This window comes from Triticum urartu, chromosome 4A (genome assembly GCF_056163025.1).
Source record: "Triticum urartu cultivar PI428250 chromosome 4A, HENAU_Tu73, whole genome shotgun sequence".
In the NCBI taxonomy this organism is placed as follows: Eukaryota; Viridiplantae; Streptophyta; class Magnoliopsida; order Poales; family Poaceae; genus Triticum; species Triticum urartu.
In genome coordinates, this window is record NC_141876.1 from 97,031,636 (window position 1) to 97,051,398 (window position 19,763).

The following is a 19,763-nucleotide window of genomic DNA, read 5'->3' on the forward strand; positions in this document are numbered from 1 at the left end:
TATATACCTACATACCCCCAAACTACCAGATACAGAGCCAAAAACATAATTCCACCGCCGCAACCTTCTGTACCCGTGAGATCCCATCTTGGGGCCTGTTCCGGAGCTCCGTCGGAGGGGGCATCGATCACGGAGGGCTTCTACATGAACAACATAGCCTCTCCGATGAAGTGTGAGTAGTTTACTTCAGACCTTCGGGTCCATAGTTATTAGCTAGATAGCTTCCTCTCTCTTTTTGGATCTCAATACAATGTTCTCCCCCTCTCTTGTGGAGATCTATTCGATGTAATCTTCTTTTGCGGTGTGTTTGTTGAGACCGATAAACTGTGCGTTTATGATCAAGTTTATCTATGAACAATATTTGAATCTTCTGAATTCTTTCACTACAACAAACCTGTTAATCCATGACGGATTTCCGATGACAGTCTCGAAATTCATAATGAACCGCCTAGTACAGACCCGCAAGCCCACTAGAGCCCGCCTAAAGCCCTAAACATTTTCCCCCATATAAAAGCTAACCCTAAGACACTCCTGTCCCCAATCTCTTTCTCCATCCGCCGCCAGCACGCCTCGCCTCTCTTCGGCCCCATCCTCCGCCTCCGCCTCCACCTCTCCGCCCGAGATCCATGGCTACAGCGGTTGCACCGGCCCGATGTAAGAGGCGGCCAACCCTAGCCGCTATGGCGCCCCACTGCTGCTCACGACCTGGGCCATGGATCTGCGACACAGGCCTCCCTCCTTCTCCCAGGAGGCGCAGCTACCTTGCCATCTGAAGATTTGGAGCAGCAAGCGCCGGATGAGGAGAGGACGACGACCGTGACCTGCGGGAGGCCCGAGCTCGACCTCTCCGGCGACGTCAACGCCCCGCACAAGGTCCCTCCCTCCTTCCCCCCATCGTCTCCTATCTCCTTCATTACTTCATTTTTTGTCCCATCCCCAATGAAAGTTTATTGCTTCGATTCAGATCAGCAGGACATCTACGCCTCTTCAGTTCAACGGAAGGCGACCACCGGGACCCCACGCTCTAGCCCGACGAGCTAGACGAGCTCGATGGCCAGGTCCTCCGCCCCAACCAGCACAATTCCACAGAGAACAATAAGGTTGACCCTTCTCGCTCTGTTTTTCATTTCTTTCTAAGTGATTGCTACTCTGCTCAAGCGTAGTTCTCCACGGGCTATCCTTTTCTCTTGGACTGAACCTGGCACAGAAAATGTGGCCACTTTGTTTCCTGGTACTCGTAAGCTACAACCAACGAGAGATAGTAGGCTGCGTTTGGGAGCCAAAGTATTTTTGTAGTTTTTAAGTATTGGTATATCTCTAAAACCGTGGTCTTTTTGTAGTATATAGAAAAGAGGTCCCGATCTCTTTTCAAAAAACTGAGAAACGCTTGCTGGGTTGTCACTCTGTCCATCGACACCTGTGACACAAAAAATCGATAGCTAGTCGATCCATCTATCCGGCTACAGGGGCGCACGCACTCATACAAATGACTACTTAGTGCCGGCTGAAAACGCATGCACACAGAGGTGATTCTAACAGGGGTGTATCGCTCCAGATCACTTTGATGTCTTTGATAGGTCTGTGAGCAGTCGTATGGCGCTGGCAAGGATGGACGAGCGGCAGATGTGGACTTGCAGTGCATGTCGTAACTAGCTTGCTCTTTGATTGATTGCAAGAGATAACTCTACTACTACAGATCCTTCCTACCATCTAGGAGAAAACATGCCAGTGCAAGGCTGCATGCATACGGTGGCCATTAGCACGAGTTGATCCATGAGTTTAGCTAAGTATGCATGCAACAATGTAACAATCTGTGCAAACCAAATAAAAGTGAGAAAAACTGCCACTTGCCAAACACCTCTGCAGTTTTATCGAAACTGAGAAAATCTATGTTTTTCAGAAACTGGAGTATTTGTTGCCCATCTATTGAAATACTGAGGTGTTGGAATACTATGGTTCTGGAAAAAAGGTGTTGCCGAACTAGGCCGTACTGTTTGCTATTTCCTGTTTCTTCTCTCACCATGAGAGCACTAGCAGTGTAGAATTTTTGAGATCCACTAGTTAGTTAAGAAACTAATAATTTAATAATTAAATGCCCATGAGATGCTTCTGTTGGTTCCTTGGATTTTCTTGTTTGTGGAATAAAAGTAATTCATAAATCTCACTCAATCAATTGACCAAGAGTAAGATTGTTAACTAGCGCTGCTATTACACTGCTTCTCTGTTATATATATGTGCAAACTTTCTATCTGATATCATCATTTTGTTGATCAGTCCTCCTCGCCTACTCTTGCTCTTGCGCTAATTACATACAAGTTCAGCGTCAGATCCCTGAAATGTACTTACTACCATCATTTGGTTGCAGCAAATAGTACATATTTTGTTCATCGCACCTTGTCGTACTCACCGATATGGTATTATTTGCTGCCATCTTAGATTGTAACAATTGGGTTTATTTGCTATTATTCTTTAAGATTTTTCTCATGCTAGTTTTCTGATTTTTCTAGCCTGAACAGACTAACAATGATTTTCGTGGAGACAAAACGAGAAGCTGATTCATTGAGATATTGGCTATACAACAGAGGTTTCCTTGCAACGGCGATCCATGGTGACAAAACACAGGAGGTAAATACATATTCCGAACTCTTCTGTCATCGCCTAACTTTTTCGTTGGCAGCAATATAAAACTGCAAAGGCAACACATTATAGCTAATACCTAATATTTTAGTTTGAAATATCTGCCATGCTGTTTTAACACGGGAAGCTCAAGAACAAGATACATTTTTCTGAGCATGCTATATACTTATATGAGTTACAGATTTGATAAGTATCAAGGATGTATCTAGCTTAAGCATATGTACAGCTCTTGTTATACCTATGGCCCTGCTTGGAGTATCTCTGCTAAGATTTTAGCTAGTTTTATACCCCGTGCCCACCTGTTCTGTATATTAAGAAAGAAAAGTAAATGTCAAACTGTATGTATATGCCAAAGTTGCACATGTAACAGAGACATGTGCTCACAGATTGCTGCTAGTCTATTTCCTGTAACCATGTAAATAGATTATTTGTTACATGGCACTCCTTTGGCATTTACTTAAAGTTGCTTGATCAGTCTATACCACTTAAATATGTTACGCATTGTTTACTGTTGTCAGCGGTTCGAGATGAACTTGTAGCATAAATATTTGAGTTTCATTTGTAAACTTGTTGACATACGAACATTTGAAGTTTACGCTGCCCGGTTCGATGATCAGAGGCTTCACAGCATGCATATGTTTGTTAGTGAAATATTCTAGGTATGACCACAAAATGATAGCTGCCTTCAAGAGGTTCGACAAGAACCTGAATGACAACCTCAATGATATAGTACTTAGTTCTCTGACGTGTGTATTACTTTGTCACTTGACACATTTTTCTTTTGATAATTTTATAAGAAACCTCATGTTTACTCTTATTTTATAGTAGATACATTGTTATTCTCATTTCTAGGCACTATAAGATTTAAGATTTTTGGACAACATGTAATTCATTTTTATATTTGTTGTAATTATATTATTTCTACTATCTGTTCATATCTAAAATAATCTAATATTCTTGTAAATATGCAGGTAAGATTGGGAAGTGGGCTACTTGGTGCTGCTCATCACAATCAAACATGATGGTTGCCATCAGGAGGGCCGACAGCAAGAACCTAAATAACAGCCTCAATAGTTTGTATGATCTGTTGATGTAAAATGAATTGTACTCATGATGTGTGATATATTTTGTCAATATAAAATGCAAGTTATCTTTTTTTTGAGGATTTTATAAAGTGCTATGATGTAGATACATAGAGAAGGCTGCATACTGGTTGAACTGTGTAATGTTGTACATTTAACAAATATTTTCTCCTGGACCAAAATTGGCATTAGGCTTTGTGTAACGCATTGTGCTAAAAATTAGGCCGAAAGAAATGGTTTAATGTGCTCAACCATGATGAATTTTGTGAAGAAAAATAATGTCCACGCAGGTAGACACGTCATTCTAATTGGTCAACCAAAAATCCTACATGTGTTAGTCCATGACGGATTGCTCTGTCACAATGGATTGGGCCTGGGCGGGCCTGGGACAGATCCATGACGGACAAGAATCGTCATGTAAGGTATGCTATAAAATTATGACGCGATATACATGACGGATTTCAAATCTGTCATGGACAGGCACCCATGACAGTTTTTCACTAATCCATGACGGATCAGGACTGTCATGTATTAACATATTTCTTGTAGTGTTTTATGTATGATTGGTTATCTTTGCAAGTCTCTTCGAATTATCAGTTTGGTTTGGCCTACTAGATTGATCTTTCTTGCAATGGGAGAAGTGCTTAGCTTTGGGTTCAATCTTGCGGCGTCCTTTCCCAGTGACAGTAGGGGCAGCAAGGCACGTATTGTATTGTTGCCATCGAGGATAACAAGATGGGGTTTATATCATATTGCATGAATTTATCCCTCCACATCATGTCATCTTGCTTAAAGAGTTACTCTGTTCTTATGAACTAAATACTCTAGATGCATGCTGGATAGCGGTCGATGTGTGGAGTAATAGTAGTAGATGCAGGCAGGAGTCGGTCTACTTGTCTCGGACGCGATGCCTATATACATGATCATACCTAGATATTCTCATAACTATGCTCGATTTTGTCAATTGCTCAACAGTAATTTGTTCACCCACCGTAAATACTTATGGTCTTGAGAGAAGCTACTAGTGAAACCTATGGCCCCCGGGTCTATTTTCCAACATATTAATCTCCCGACAACAAGCTATTTCTGGCGCTGTTTTTATTACTTTCTTTACTTTGCATCTTCATCATAAAAATACCAAAAATATTATCCTATCATATCTATCAGATCTCACTCTCATAAGTGACCGTGTAGGGATTGACAACCCCTTATCGCGTTGGTTGCGAGGATTTATTTGTTTGTGTACGTGCTAGGGACTCGTGCGTGGCCTCCTACTGGATTGATACCTTGGTTCTCAAAAACCGAGGGAAATACTTACGCTACTTTGCTGCATCACCCTTTCCTCTTCAAGGGAAAACCAACGCAGTGCTCAAGAGGTAGCATGCACCATTCTGGGCCTGGTCCAACAATGCATGGCGCTTATGTGTGGCCCAGGCCCGGGGGCTCCTGTCGGTGTACGAAAGTAGGTGCTCTCCATTGCACCCCTTACTTGTGCACGGGCAGTGAGAGCCACACTCGCGGCCACACTTAGCAGGGCAAGGATGGGAAGCCCAAGCCCAAGACCGACAAAGCAACGCCAAGACCAGAGACACGAAGAGCATGAGGGCGAGATGGACTCCTCCGGCGAGACCCTTGCCGGGGCGGCCTCCGCAGCCCCGGCAAGAGCCTTGCCATGGCAACTTGCCCCGCACCAGCATCATTGCCACCTTTGAGCCTAGAGTTTCCACCACCATTGACAATGTTGGAACACAGGCTCAGGAGGCGCTTGTGTGGTGGTATGCAGATCTTTGTGAAGACAAAGAATACTCGAGATCAGATGAGGATTAGAAGACGATGATCCTCGGCAAGATCCTTGCCGAGGAAGTTCGCGAGATCCCCGGCAAGATCCTTGCCGGGGACGACCGCCACCACGCCAAGACCCTTGCCGGGGCCCCGGCAAGACCCTTGCCGAGGACGCCCGCGTGTCCATAGCCAAGCCCGCATCCATCAAAACTCCACCGTCGTTCCCATACAGCTGCCAGCCCAACCAGCTGGGCAGGCACCTGCGTGGCGACATGCGGCTTCCAGGCCAACTCAGCAAGCACCTACGTGGTGGCATGCAGATCTTCGTGAAGACCCTACCACCACGCCATCTCAGCAGCCTACTAGCCTACATGGCACTGCATGCATCGCTGGCCTGGACGCGCGTGTCAAAGCGAGGCGGAGCAGCGACGGATGGGACGGGCCCCGTTCCCGTCCTCGATAAAGCAAGGGGACACCTAAGTAGCGCATTTAATGTGTCTTGTCTCGTAATGCTAGGCGATAAGCTTGCTCACTGTACACCTTTCCACCTCCTGTATGCCATTGTGGGAGCCCCTTCGACTATAAAAGGAGGTCCATGGCATATTGGAGAAGTATTTGGCTCTTTCAAACTACATAGACACCATAGCTAGTTCAGGAGCTCAAGAACACTCAAATACACACCAAAGCAGGACTAGGGTATTACGCATCCTCGCGGCCCGAACCTGGGTAAACGATCCTGTGCTGACTCCTAATCCCGCTCATCTCATAACCCCGCGCCCGCCAACCGTAGAAGGGATTCCAGTCATCCCATAGGTGTCATTTCCCCCAACAGCACTGGCAGCGGCCATCGTGCCAGATTTTTCCATGGCCTTCTAGATGTGGTGGGGAGGAGATAAGGCTAATTGTGAGAAACAAGGAGTTGTTTGTAAATAGGGAACAAGTGCGAGCATCTTGTTGCAAAACTACAGAAGTTTGGTTTGTATGCGTCAGATCTAGATCCGACGGCTATTGGTGAAAGATGGCAGGAACAACATCATCACCAACTCAGGACCTCTTTGATTCGTAGGATTTTGAAATGCAGGAATAGGACACGGCAATATTACAAGTTTCAAACTGATATTATAAATGTTAGGAGTAATGCTGCACCTACGAAGAGGGAATTACTAGGAAGTTTATGTAAGAACTTTCGTACAAACTAAAATCCACCGCCTTGACATGTCACTAATGGGCAAATAAATTTTTGAGTCTCTGGCCACTTGATGTTTCAAAAACAAATTCAGCTTCTGTGGAGACTTTGTCATTTAGGCTTAGACGCTTGCGGTGATCAGCACGCCATTCATTATTGCGCTAGAGAACGCCAAACCTCATTACCTTGAGCACACTTGCCTCCAGAACAAAGAACTTGGCGAATTTAATCTCAGATGTGCTGCCTCAGTAGTCGATCAAATCAATTTCTGTAAGATGGAGATCAAGGCATTCGATGAGATTGTTATAGTGCAACACATTTTTCACTTTCTGATCTTTTTTTATCTGCAAAGAAGAGAACATATTAGAGCAGTTGTCTGTATAAGATTGATGTGTCATCAATAGGTACCAATATCATTCGCTCATACGATAGGGTTGGCTGGCTAGTGATATTTTTTCACTCTCTCTCTCTCTCTTTCTCTTTCCTCTCGCTTACCTAGGAGCACGTGAAGAGCTTGGGAATTTGTTGCCTTCCACTATGTGGACAATGCCATATTTCTCAAAAGTATGCCATGTAATACGCATCGATGTCAAATCAAAAGATTTTGGCACCGCTCTCGCAATGTGAGAGAGTTGGCACCACTGTGCACACAAACACACATGTATAAACAAATCAATCAAACCAACTACACCAGCCTCTCACTCTCCCAAACAAGTGCTTTTTTATTGCCTCAGTCCTCTCCTTCTCCCACGCAAGGTTTTTTTCATTACGTGAGTCACCGGAGGAAAGCAGGTGATCCAGATTGGAGCACCAGGTGGGCAATGGAGGGGCATCGATGCCAAATGCATCACAAGTGAATTTGGCACGTGCTTTGGCCTACTTGGTGGAGGGCCGTTATAGCCCACTTTTGTACTACCTTGTATTTATTGGAAAACTTTGACCATAGATTTACCTAAGAAAATGCCAATGCATGTCATAAAAAATTATACCATTTGAAATTATGTTCAAATAATATGAATCCAAGGATATAATTTTTTGTGACATGCATTAACATTTTGTCAGTTAAATCTATGGTCAAATTTTGATACTACAAAATAGGAAGAGTAAACCAGGACGGAGGTAGTACTTGCTCTTAGGGTAACCATAGAGTTACTAGTCCAAGTTACTTTCCACTATGACTAGCCTAGGCTACTATAGTAGTACAACAAAAAACAATGCAGGTGATCATGTGAGAAAAAAATACTAAAAACATTTCTTTTGGTGCAGTGTGTAGATGCAGTTTTGAACACTACACTTGTCATCGTAATTTGGGAAAATTACGAAAAAATTGAGCTACGTTGTGATTACCGTTTACTAATAGGAAATAAGTTTGACCTCGATGAGTAGCTTCTCCGTGCACGGAAAGCATGTTAGGAATCCAACAACTTGATCCAGATTGTGGCCAATGGATTTTATTGCCAAGATCTTCACTGTGCGCAGAGACTAGGTCAAGCTTGTGGGAATCATTTTCTAGATGACAGTCGTAAATACATCAAGAAGAAATTTAAAAATGTGAATTTCAAGTAGACGGAGAAGAAGATGAGTGATGTACCTGAACGATTACGGATCCAATAAAGAGTTCGGAGAATTTTGTAGACGAGTACACCAACGCTGTCAATTTTGGCGCGTCAATGATCCTGATTTTTGTTGGACCTTCTAGATCAGATACAAGCAATCTCTCAAGGAAAGGCGCATTCTCAATGACCATAACGTGGAACAGCTCGAGTGATCTCTTCCCAATTGACGTCTTGTTGCGGGGCCAGCAAGACACATAAATCCATCGAAGATTCGTCGAGCCGATGTGGAGGCTAATGAACCCGTGGATCTGCTCAAGACGAAGGTACTCGAGCGCAGTACAGCTGTGGAGCAGGTGCTCCATAGCCTTCTTCGAGATGTCAACGTCGAAGAGGTCGAGCTGCTTGAGTTGAGGGAGAAGAAGGGCGGGCGCGGCATTAATCTGGGGAAGATAGCAGGAGCTGAAGCTGGCACGGTGCAGCATTGGCGTGAGGCGGAGCGCGGACAGCGGCAGATAGCGACATCGTCCAGCTTCGAAGCTGAGCTCCTCGAGCTGATCTAGGGCGGGGGATAAGAACCACTTGTCGAACTTGGATTGGACCTTGCAGTTGGTACTGAACATGCGGATGTCAAGGCGTCTAGCTGGCCCAGGGTGCGATGAAACTATCTTGGAGACTACAGCCATGCATTTGCAATCCCCATCGCAGAGGCAGCTAGCGATGGTAAGGTTGAGGGGGACGCGGCGCTAGAGGGGGCGCCACCGCCGGGAGAGCAGGGCGGTCCGCACGACAGATTTGGTGGGGAGGAGGCCGATGATGACGAGCAGCATGTCGTCGGGGAGGCTGCTGATGAAGTCCAGGTTCACCGGATGCGGTTTTGGCTTGAGCCGCATCTTCTTGTTGGCTGCCTCACCGTCCATCTCAGCCGGCGGCGACGCCGGTGTACACGTGTGTTGGTGTGTGTTGTGTGCTGGCCTACTGGGTGTGCGCGAGTGCGTCCTTCTGTGCATGCCATCGCGTAGTGGTGAATTGTGCGCGAGTGCGTCCTTCACGCGAAAGAAGTGTGCCCTCAATTTACTAGCGTGCGGGGTGCTACCCCGAGTGGTTTGAACTTTGTTTACTTCATCGCATGTCAGATGGGCCTCTAGTTTACTTATTTTCACCCACTGCCACATGGGCCAGCACACAAAGATAGAGAACACAAGCTGACAAGGCAGCATGTGGACTGGTTGACCGGTCAACTAAACAATATACAGAGCTATACGCTGACACAGTGACCATATAATCCGTTGGTATAGAGAGTTCGAGTGACAAGGGAGGCCCATGAGAGATAGCAGAGAGAGAGAGAGAAAGAGCTACTCCCTCCGTTCGATAATGTAGTGCCAACATTTTTTTAAAATTTAAACTTTTGAAACTTTGACCAAGTTTATAAAGAAATTACTTATATCTACTATACCAAAGATAAATGATAGTATGAAGTAAGTATATGTTGTGATGAATCTAATGATCGTTCCAGATGTAAATTTTTTTCTCCACATATGCCTGGTCAAACTTTTCTAAGGTTTGACTTTTCAAAACATCCATATGCTTATGGACGTGAGAGAGTACCTAACTAGAGAGAGTGTGTGTGAAATAGAAAGAGTGACTAAAAAAAGTGTGTGTGCGTGTGTGAAAGAGGCATGGACAACACACGATAAAAGTAGAGAAAAAAGCATGTGTGTCTTATGCAAACATATCACACATGCATCTTCGACAGGGGAAGCAAGGTGAGGAGATAGTGTGTGGTTGTTTGAAACCGAGAGAGAAAGACCCCTAGCACGTGGCCAAGAGGGGTCTGACAAACAAGGGAGAGAGGTCGAGAGAGACGTACGGAGAAAATGCAGACATGGGGAGGAGAGTGTATGTTTTTCATAGAGAGATCCCCTAGAGATTGTGATGGGACTACCTGATGGGAGATCAAGTGAAAAGGTGTGTGCGCGATAGAAGATACCCCGAGAGATATCGAGATAGACGTATGGATGGAAGGAGACAATATGTGTGTTCCTGATGGCCAGTGAGAGATAATCATACTTAGGGCGGGAGTGTGTGCGCCTATGATGGAGTGAGGGATTATGGTACTTAGGGGGGGTGCGTGTCACATAGAGAGAGAACAAGGGCGGAGAGTGCTAGATGGGTCTATGTAGCGCGAGCGAGACATGTGTATGTGTGAACCAGGGAAATATAAAGTTTGAGAGAGATAGAGGAGCCCCGGTAAGGCTGAGTGGTATGTCAGATAGCTGAGAGGTGGAAAGAGATATTCCATCCGCTTGATAATACAGTGCATATAAATTTTTTAGAAGTCGAACTTTGGAAACTTTGACCAGGTTTACGCAAATGTTATTTATATCTACAATACCAAAGATACATCATATGAAACTACATCTCATGATGAATCTAATGGTATATGTTTGCCGTTCTAGATGTAAATGTTTTTCTCCACGTACATGGTCAAACTTTGTGATGTTTGACTTTTCAATAAATCTATATGCTATGGACTGAAGATTCGAGAGAGATCAAGTGCGTATGAAGGAGAATGAGTGAGTGTGCAAAAAGAGTATGTGTGTGAAAGAGAAAGGGACAACAAACGATAAATTAGAGAGAGAGCGTGTTTGTTTGTTTCTTGTGCAAACATATCACGCATGCATCTCCGAGATAGAAAAGCGAGGTGAGGAGATACACGAAGATAGCTAGTGCATGATTGTTTGCAACGGAGAGAGACACCCCTATAGCACATGTCCATTAGAGGTCGGGCCAACAAGGAACAAAGGTCGAGAGGGACACATGGAGAACATGGACGCATGGGGAGGGAGAGAGGGTGTGTTTGTGATAGAGAGATCCCCTCGAGATCGTGAGGGGACTATATGGGTGGGAGATCGAGGGACGAGGTGTGTGCGCGATAGAAAGATGCCCCGAGAGAAATCGAGATAGACCATGCACATGTTAGTGATGGAGACTAAGATTAGCTAGTCATATACATATAAGGGGGACTGCGTGTTCCTACAATTGAGTGAGAGACCATCATACTTGGCTAGGCATGAGATTGTGTGTGTGAGATGGAGAAAGAACGAGGGAGAGAGATAGAGTTTTAGATGGGTCTATCGAGTGAGAGTGAGATATGCATGTGTATGTGTGACCCAGGGAGATGGAGAGTTTGAGAGAGAGGGAAGAGCTCGGAGACGATAGAGTGGTGCGTGAGAGAGTTACGGGCAACAGGCCAAGGAATTTGTGTGCGTACGATGACTGCACCCAAGATATTTAGCTTGGACTAGAGAATCATACATAGTGTACGGGAGAGACATATAGATGGAGTATATATGCATGCGAACTAGAAAGACCCCCACACACACAAAGAGAGAGAGAGATGGAGAGAGAGGGAGAGGGACCAAGAAGGTTTGTGTGTTGGATGCATGCGACAGAATTGAAGATTGTCGACGAGAGAGAGAGCAGGAGTCCGGGAGAGGGGGAGGTCGCGCTTTATGCATCAAAGACTGATATGAACCATGTTTGGATATAAACTTGCTTTCAAATATTTAAATTGGAGAACATGTTGTCTGCAATCCACACATGAGCGGAGATATGCGTATATCAAACAAGTTCATTAATTTGACTTTCAACATGTTCATGGAGTACTATAATACTATACAACATGCTACTCGATTGAGGTGTTAAATTTTGGATTTAGTTCACTATTTTGACCTGGTGAACGAGCTATTTCATTGAATCAAGATATTTCATTTTGGGTTTGATTCCCATTTTTGAGTGGGTCAACTATTTGTCATATAGTAAATCATTAGCAACGAGAATGTAAAAACACATTACTCCCGAGCATCATCTCTCCATCTAAAAAAGAAGTGGCAACCTAATATTTCAAAATTTGATTTGAATCGACTTGGTAAGGTAGACGTGGATGCTCGTTCTCCCAAAATTTGAATGAACCGTTAAACAACATCTTCTCGGTGGAATTCGCCAGAGCAAATAAATGGGAGACGCGAAATTACCGGCCTATGTGGGACACACATCAATTGGCCCATTGTACAAGGAGGGTAGGTTGTTAACTTCATCCAAACGCGCCTTCTCCTCGGCCAAAATGACATGTGCTGTGTAATTCATAAACCATGGTCGGCAAAACACCCTCTCCTCGCCCGAAATAGCTCTTGCCGATTATTTCAAAACACGCCCTCCTCGCCCGAAATAGCTCGTGCCCATTATTTCAAAACACGCCTCCTCACCCGAAATAGCTCGCGCACACTATTTTAACACGCCCTCCTCGCCCGAAATCGCTCGCGTCCACTATTTGGGAGAAGCAAAGTTACTCTACTATCCTCGACCCTTAGTACACAGACCCAAGCCGAGAAGCCTAAAAGCAGGGGTAGAACTATAACCCCCCCCCCTCCCACACACACACACACATTTCACACAAATGCGTTTGTAAGACATGTTTCGCCCTCCCAATTCCCCATTCATACCTCGTGGGCGCCAAATCACCTTCTCGCCGGAAGCTCCCTTCTCCCGAGCCGCGAAACCTCAGCCCCTCCTCCATGGTGCCCCCACCGCACCGAATTCACAACCGCCCTCCTCCCTAATGCCGGAGACGCTGTCCATTTGTCGTCGTGCACTGGGCTGTGTGCCTTTTACTCCGTGCTGCCAGATCTGCCTCGATGACGGCTGCATGAATTGTACCGGAGCCGATTCACCACCGCCGTTGTTCATGGCGCCGGAGCGGCTCCAACTTTGGATCCGTCCAGAGCCCCGACGCTGCTTCCCCGTAGCCGTTGACTGTCGCGACATCTCTGCTTCCCTGCCGCCAGTAGCCACCGCAACCGCGCCGGCCTCACCGACTCGGAAGCTGGAGCTGCCTACTTCACCGGGCCGCCAGATAGGTCACACCCTCATGTCAAATCACTTTATTTAGGTGTCAGTTGTCTGAATTTTATTCTGGGCCAATCGATTCCCAATGGAAAGCAACACCCCTCGAGGCGGCGGAGCTCCTAGGCTGCCGGTTGGCTGGTGTCTAACGTAAGGGTGCGGGGGCGCAAGTTCGTCGCAGAAGCAGCGCTTAGATGGCTATCTTAGAGTTGCATGGGTTGAAGGTACTGCCGCCGCTGGATCTGGATGACAGCGAGTCTTTGTGGATTGGCTTGGGGGCGGCACAACCATGGCAGTCCGGCGGGGTGGGGAGCGGGGTTTTGGTCGGGGCCACGGACGGCGGAGGCAGGCTACTCTGCTGGTGGTCGCTAACTCTTTGGGGAAGATTCCGAACAGTGTCAACCGGGAGGCACAAGACGACCATCAAGCCATCCGGCATAGATCGGACAATACCAAAATAAAATAAAAACGTGTGACCCCAATTTAGTCTTCAGTCAACAGACGCGTGACCACTCTCGTACCTTGCTGTTGATCTCTTAGGGTATTTCTTCGGATCAGAGAGATGTGTCGTTCTTAACATTATGCGTTTTCTGCATCTTCAGCCACACCGTCTTCCGACTCACCGCAGCTGCTCCAACAAGGGAAGCATACACTAGGAGGGAACTATAGTCCCCACTCAACAGTTCCCTGCATCGAATGCGCGTGCTCGACATGGACAGCCACAACAACTGCAGGGCCATCGGCAAGTCAGCACATGATGCTCACTCCTACGGATGGCGGCCAGATAGGTTGTACCCTCATCTTACTTGTGTGCTACATTTATGGCTTTGTTATTCATCTCAGCATGGAAAATAGATTACCATATTTCACTGTATATTCATGCTGATCTCTTATGGGTCTTGTTCAGGAGTTAACGTTGTTCCATAGTTCAGCTAAGAGACTTGTTCTTTAGGTAACGTTGTCCCATAATTATCATCCACTAGCAAAGTGGCCCGCTCAATGTGCGGGCTAGAATTCTTTGAAGTTTAATAATTAAAACAAATTATTTTATTTGTGTAAAGAAAATTTGGAACCGAGTGTGATGACATTTATAATTATTATCGTTTGTTTGTCAAGGATGATTGTAAACATGATTTTACCCATAGACATATGTTTGGTATTTTTTTTCATGATAAGATGAGAATAATTTCTCTTTCATTCTTTGGAAATATTGGGTGAAGACTTTCTCATCGAATTTTTTGGGAGCACCTCCCCAGCCCGTGTGTTTGCCGGATGTGGCCGTAGGATCTAAATGATAGTTTGTACCGACTTGATATGAAATTGTACTTTCATATGCATACTTCAAATATCAATGATTGGTACAGGTTTAATATGTTTTCTTTATGATCATGTAATATATATTTTGATTTGTTCAGAACATTTTGCAGCATAGAAAATTAGACTATAATTTAGTATTTACTCTGAGCGCACTTATCTGAACTCCACCTGTTTTTAGGGGTGTACAATACTGTACGCAATCACTGTTTAATAGTAGGAAATTTTGGTTTTTTTAGAAAAAAAGTTTTTTTTTCTGGTGGAAGCCCAAGTGGGTGTGTCAAATGTAGACAGCGTGCACGCATTGTTTCTCGTGGAAGCCCAATAAGATCGCTTCTCTCGCACTCACACATCACACACCTCACAGTCTCACCATTCCTAAAAAAATTCAGTCTCACGCTCAAGAAAAAAATGAGTCTCACACGGTGCTCTTGCCTGATCCCCTTCTCATCTTGTTCTATTCTCTCTGTACAAATTTTGTTCCACCCGAGCGCTGCGGATTTAATTCCGAACACCACCTCAGTTTCCCCTCTTGATTCCTTGCCGTGACCTTGCTCTTACACACCTGCACGCACGGGGTGGCCCTCTCGTGTGCCTAATTTGGCTCCCTGTACGCCTCCTCGATCTGCTAAGCTGAACGGTGATGGAGGGTTAGCAGGGCTCAATGAGAAGCTACACAATGGAGGAGGCGAGCTTGTCGATCTTGAAGTGCCGCGGTCGTCGGCGTCCTTGGAGGCGACGTGGGCGTTGATTTCGTCTCGCACATCCAGCTTGAATCCACCTCAATTGTGAGGATGCTGGCGGCGTGTCTTCCATCGCATCGTGGCCGTCCCGGAGCGAGGCGCCCCGCCAGGTCATCTTCATCCTACTTCGGCGGCTCATTATTCACCTGCAGGTCCCCCCTTCTTCCTTTCCAGCCTATCTCATACTGGCATATTTTTTTCTTGTTTCATATAATGTACATTAAGGTACGACTTGTTAGTGAAATATGTAAATCTATTTGTGCCCCATACACTTTTTCCGTACTTGGGAGTGGCATCTGAAGTGTTAGGCCCCTTGTCCCCATTCATATTTAAAATTTTTTAAGAAATTAATAAGTTCATTTGTAATTAGGTATAGTTTTACTATTTTCCAAAGATATAATTAATTTTAATAAGTGAATATGAAAATGGGTGCTATTGCATTTTACATACAAACTATAACGATATGTGGATGTTGTCGCTATTGACTTGTACAATAGAATAAGGTTTAAATATTAGATAATATATAGAGTCGACAATTGGTATTATTGAGCTATTTCGATCGAATGTTGATGCATGTTTCCAATACTTCTAGGAGTAGTAGATCATATTTGTTCTTCCATATCATGTTAGCATAAAAAATTCAATTTTATTTTGAGGATAGTTCGCACTGTACTAATTTTCCATCTACTTATGGTTATCCTTGTTATTAGTTCATTTGCTATAGAAAAGAAAATAGCAGGTCTGATCAAGTCAGCATGATATTACATGCAAGTGTTTTGAGTACCCCCTTTCTCTTATGTCTCTCATGAACTATGTGGAACACTCAGTCAACAATATCAGGTTTTTCCGATGCAGCTTGGCCTACTTCCTGTAGCATAGACTATATCTGCGGCCAAGCTGCGTTCAACATGAATGTCACAAAAAGGTATGCGTATCCAGCCCACTGACATATTGCCATAGCATCTTGGCAGTTTTGTGCTTTGTATCTTGGGCTATCTATGAAGCTGGATGGCACATGGCAGTTGTATTCTCTTTCATACCTGCTCACCTCTTGTATCTTCTCTTTCTATTGCCTCTTGCAAGCCAGCATATAATTCCGTTCTTAGGTTTCCTTGGTGTCTTTTGATCCAGTCCAATTTGTACTGCAAAATGCATGCAAGGGCATCCACATTGAACTGTAGTTTAAGCTTTTGACACACCAGGAAGTGTTTTGATTGATTAGTATGGTGTTGTATATGACTCTCATAGTATTCCAAAATTGTTACATGCTTTCTCTTGAATTTTGCACCTTACCTTAATATGTAATGTATATTTCCTCTATATCTTCTCTATAGGGGAATAATAATGGATACTGCAAAGCCGTGAATTATGAATGGTTCTGTGATATTCTTCTCGGCCTTATCTCTTTGTACTGAACAATGATATCACATCCTTTTCTATTCCCTATTGTATCATTCACAATCAAGCCTGCAACTTGGGTTGCCATTCTGAGTGTTTTTGCTAGTCTATTATCTCTATCCAACATATTTTTAAGGCCCTCGACAGTATGACGATTGGTTGACTCCCTTTTGTATTTTGATGCTGACGTGTTAATCCTATTTTTACCTCATTTGTAGGGTCATAGGTGCATAACTGTGCTGTGCGTGCTTTATCTTTACCTTCAGGTAGTAGTGTTCCTATTTTGTGGTATTTTTAGCCATTCATTCCAAATACATAAGGTCCATGACCATTGTTTATTTTTATGTCTACCTTTCCTCCCGTTGATATGAAAGCGAACATGGACTTGTACAATCTGAATTTTTTTCATGTCGTTTTTCCACCTCTTTCCATTGTGTTTCCTTAGCAATTTGGTGTTATCCAGCGGCTCTCTCAATAGTGCAAGTCAACCTTGCCTGTTGGTAGCATAATCTGAAAGATGGCATGTTCTCTCTCTACCTGAAGTTCTTTCTTCGTACCAGAAAATTGCATCACATCACTAACTTGCAACTTGGGTTTCTTACGTTCCAAATTTCCATATCTGCCCTCTCCAACGTCCTGTTCAAGTTTCCTAATTCAACATCAATTTAAAATTCATACTGTCTAGTTGTTCTTGTTGGTACTGAAACAAATTTGATAGAACTTACATATTTGGTGATTTTTTCTCTATCCTTGTTTTTTCTGTCATACACTTTGTGTTATTTTTAGTCGTTTACATGCCCCTAAAAGAAATATAAGGTTCTTGAATGTCCAAATTGTAGATCTTGATTGAACTTCCTTGATACTTACCTCTTAGTCATACTAGCCTGACTGATTATTGATTTTGTTTTTGTCACTGGTTCTGGATTATTCTTTGTTCGCATTTTCTTTTCCTATATAGTCTTACATCTCTAGCTATCTCTGTTGTATTACTTGCCCTGCATAAGCATAAATACCATAGTAGAAATAAGAGATTTTTTAGGTGTGCATTGTACTGTCGTTTCTGTTCTTGCTGTTGGGAAAAGATTGAACTGTAAGAATAAGATAAGATTGTAATCTAGGATGCAAAGTTGATGTACAATAACCACCGAACAAGCACAAAGGAAACTTAGGACATGAATGAAAAGCTTATTTGATTATGTTGTCATACCTTTTGTTTCTGTTGGTGCTTTTGAGAAAAGATTAAACTATATGTCATTTCTACACGATCTGTGCAAATGGTACTTACTGGAGGCTCGCTCGATCGATGGCGCAATTGAGGATATTAGGGGAACTTGCTTGTGAGAGTTCCTTTTCTTCTTTGAGGGAAAGCCATCATGGTGGTGTATATTAATTTGGAGTAACTGTAATAGCAACATTATGATGGGTACAAGTCTAACATATCATGAGTTTGTCTATGGAATCATGAGATTGATTGTGAGATTGGTGTAAAGAATATGTGATAGGCCGTAAGATTGATTGTGAGATTAGTGTATATGGTATTGGAAACAAAAACAAAAGAGAATACATGCAAATGAACAGGGTAGGGTTGGATTGTATGGGAGAAGCGATTAACATACCTATCTTGGCTTGGGCCGTTCCTCATGCTGTATATTGTTGTGTGAGCCACCTTGGACGGGCGACATGTGCCTTCCGGTCCTATTTGCTTGAGTAAAAACTGAGATAGGAGGAAAGACGTAGGGGTGGAAGCCTAGATTGCTGACCTGAGAGGAGGAAGCATGTATACGTGGTAGCCTGGATCGTTCTTGTGGTATTTTGCCAAGGCAATGGCGGTTAAGATGATTTAGGCAAGCTTGGGTTCCTGAGCGTAGGTCTCTTCTGATTTTGTTAGATCGCTTCTTCTGTTCGTAAGTTGGCCTCGGTAGGTTAAGATTTTTTAAAGGAAAAAAGGTAGACGTGAGGGAAGTTTTTTCCCCACTATATCTTATAACACAATGGCAATGGTGGGTAATTTTAAAGTCAAATCTAATCTAATGGGCATATTTTTTTGGACTATTAAATTAACGGTTAGATGTTTCTAATTTTTGTGGTAATTTTTAGACTAATTTTTTTCTGGTTAGCCCGTAAAGTACTTTTTATATATAATAGATTAGATTAGCCAATGCTATCCCACAGGCTGGTGATTATAGTATTATACCACTTCTAGTATTACATATGTTGTTCTTAAATACTTTTGTGTGCCATCTAGTTAATCTCGAGTACAAACGATACATATTCTGTAGCTTTCATCTGTCCCTTTAGTGTTTGAGACCTATTGCTGCTAGTTAACCCCAGTCCTACTATTTAGTCGTCTCCTACATGCACTCTTTACATAAATCTAACTACTAGTTGTCTTCCATGCATGTCAGATATAATTGCACACACTAATTTATCCACAAGAACCTCACGGAGCAATGTAACGGCCAACAAACTTGACGTCAATGATACCCAATATGATGGAACATGTAAAGGCAGTTCTTCACAAGACTTGCAGAAAGATGATGAATCTTATTCACCCCACAAGGTCCTTGCTCTAAGTTGGCCCATGATATGGGTATAGCATGCATATAATGTCCTGGAGTGCATCTACTCTGTTGCAATGCCTTGTGCTTAGCCTGCTGATCATGCATGTAAATATGGCATGCCTTCTTGTTTTTCAGTACATATTCCATTCATGATAACATGTTTTCAAATTCAAATACTGTCATTCTACACTATCGCAATGCGATCTGCTTAGTTTGGACATCATGCTTCTAAATATATTATATATTGTTATTCATCAGTATGTACTTCATCCGTCTACCATACCATGTTCTTTTTTTATCTATGAACAATATTTGAATTTTCTGAATTCTTTTATGTATGATTGCTTATCTTTGCAAGTCTCTTCGAATTATCAGTTTGGTTTGGCCTACTAGATTGATCTTTCTTGCAATGGGAGAAGTGCCTAGCTTTGGGTTCAATCTTGCGGTGTCCTTTCCCAGTGATAGTAGGGGCAGCAAGGCACGTATTGTATTGTTGCCATCGAGGATAACAAGATGGGGTTTTTATCAAATTGCATGAATTTATCCCTCTACATCATGTCATCTTGCTTAAGGCGTTACTCTGTTCTTATAAACTTAATACT

The 19,763-nt window shown here is 43.5% G+C and overlaps 2 long non-coding RNA genes across 4 annotated transcripts; both read left to right on the forward strand.

Moving 5' to 3' along the window:
- The first annotated feature begins 540 nt into the window (after positions 1-540).
- LOC125550925 (uncharacterized) lies at positions 541-3,797 on the forward strand. Of its 3 annotated transcripts, none has more exons than XR_007302041.2 (4): positions 541-873; positions 965-1,100; positions 2,366-2,625; positions 3,609-3,797. It is a non-coding gene; the product is annotated as an uncharacterized LOC125550925 (long non-coding RNA). The 3 variants fall into 3 exon arrangements; XR_007302040.2 differs by having other exon boundaries at positions 2,508-2,625; XR_007302039.2 differs by having other exon boundaries at positions 965-2,625.
- Positions 3,798-12,595: 8,798 nt separating this feature from the next.
- LOC147974954 (uncharacterized) lies at positions 12,596-18,582 on the forward strand. Its single transcript, XR_015600435.1, has 4 exons — positions 12,596-13,159; positions 13,748-15,354; positions 16,058-16,127; positions 16,819-18,582. It is a non-coding gene; the product is annotated as an uncharacterized LOC147974954 (long non-coding RNA).
- The last annotated feature ends 1,181 nt before the right edge of the window (positions 18,583-19,763 follow it).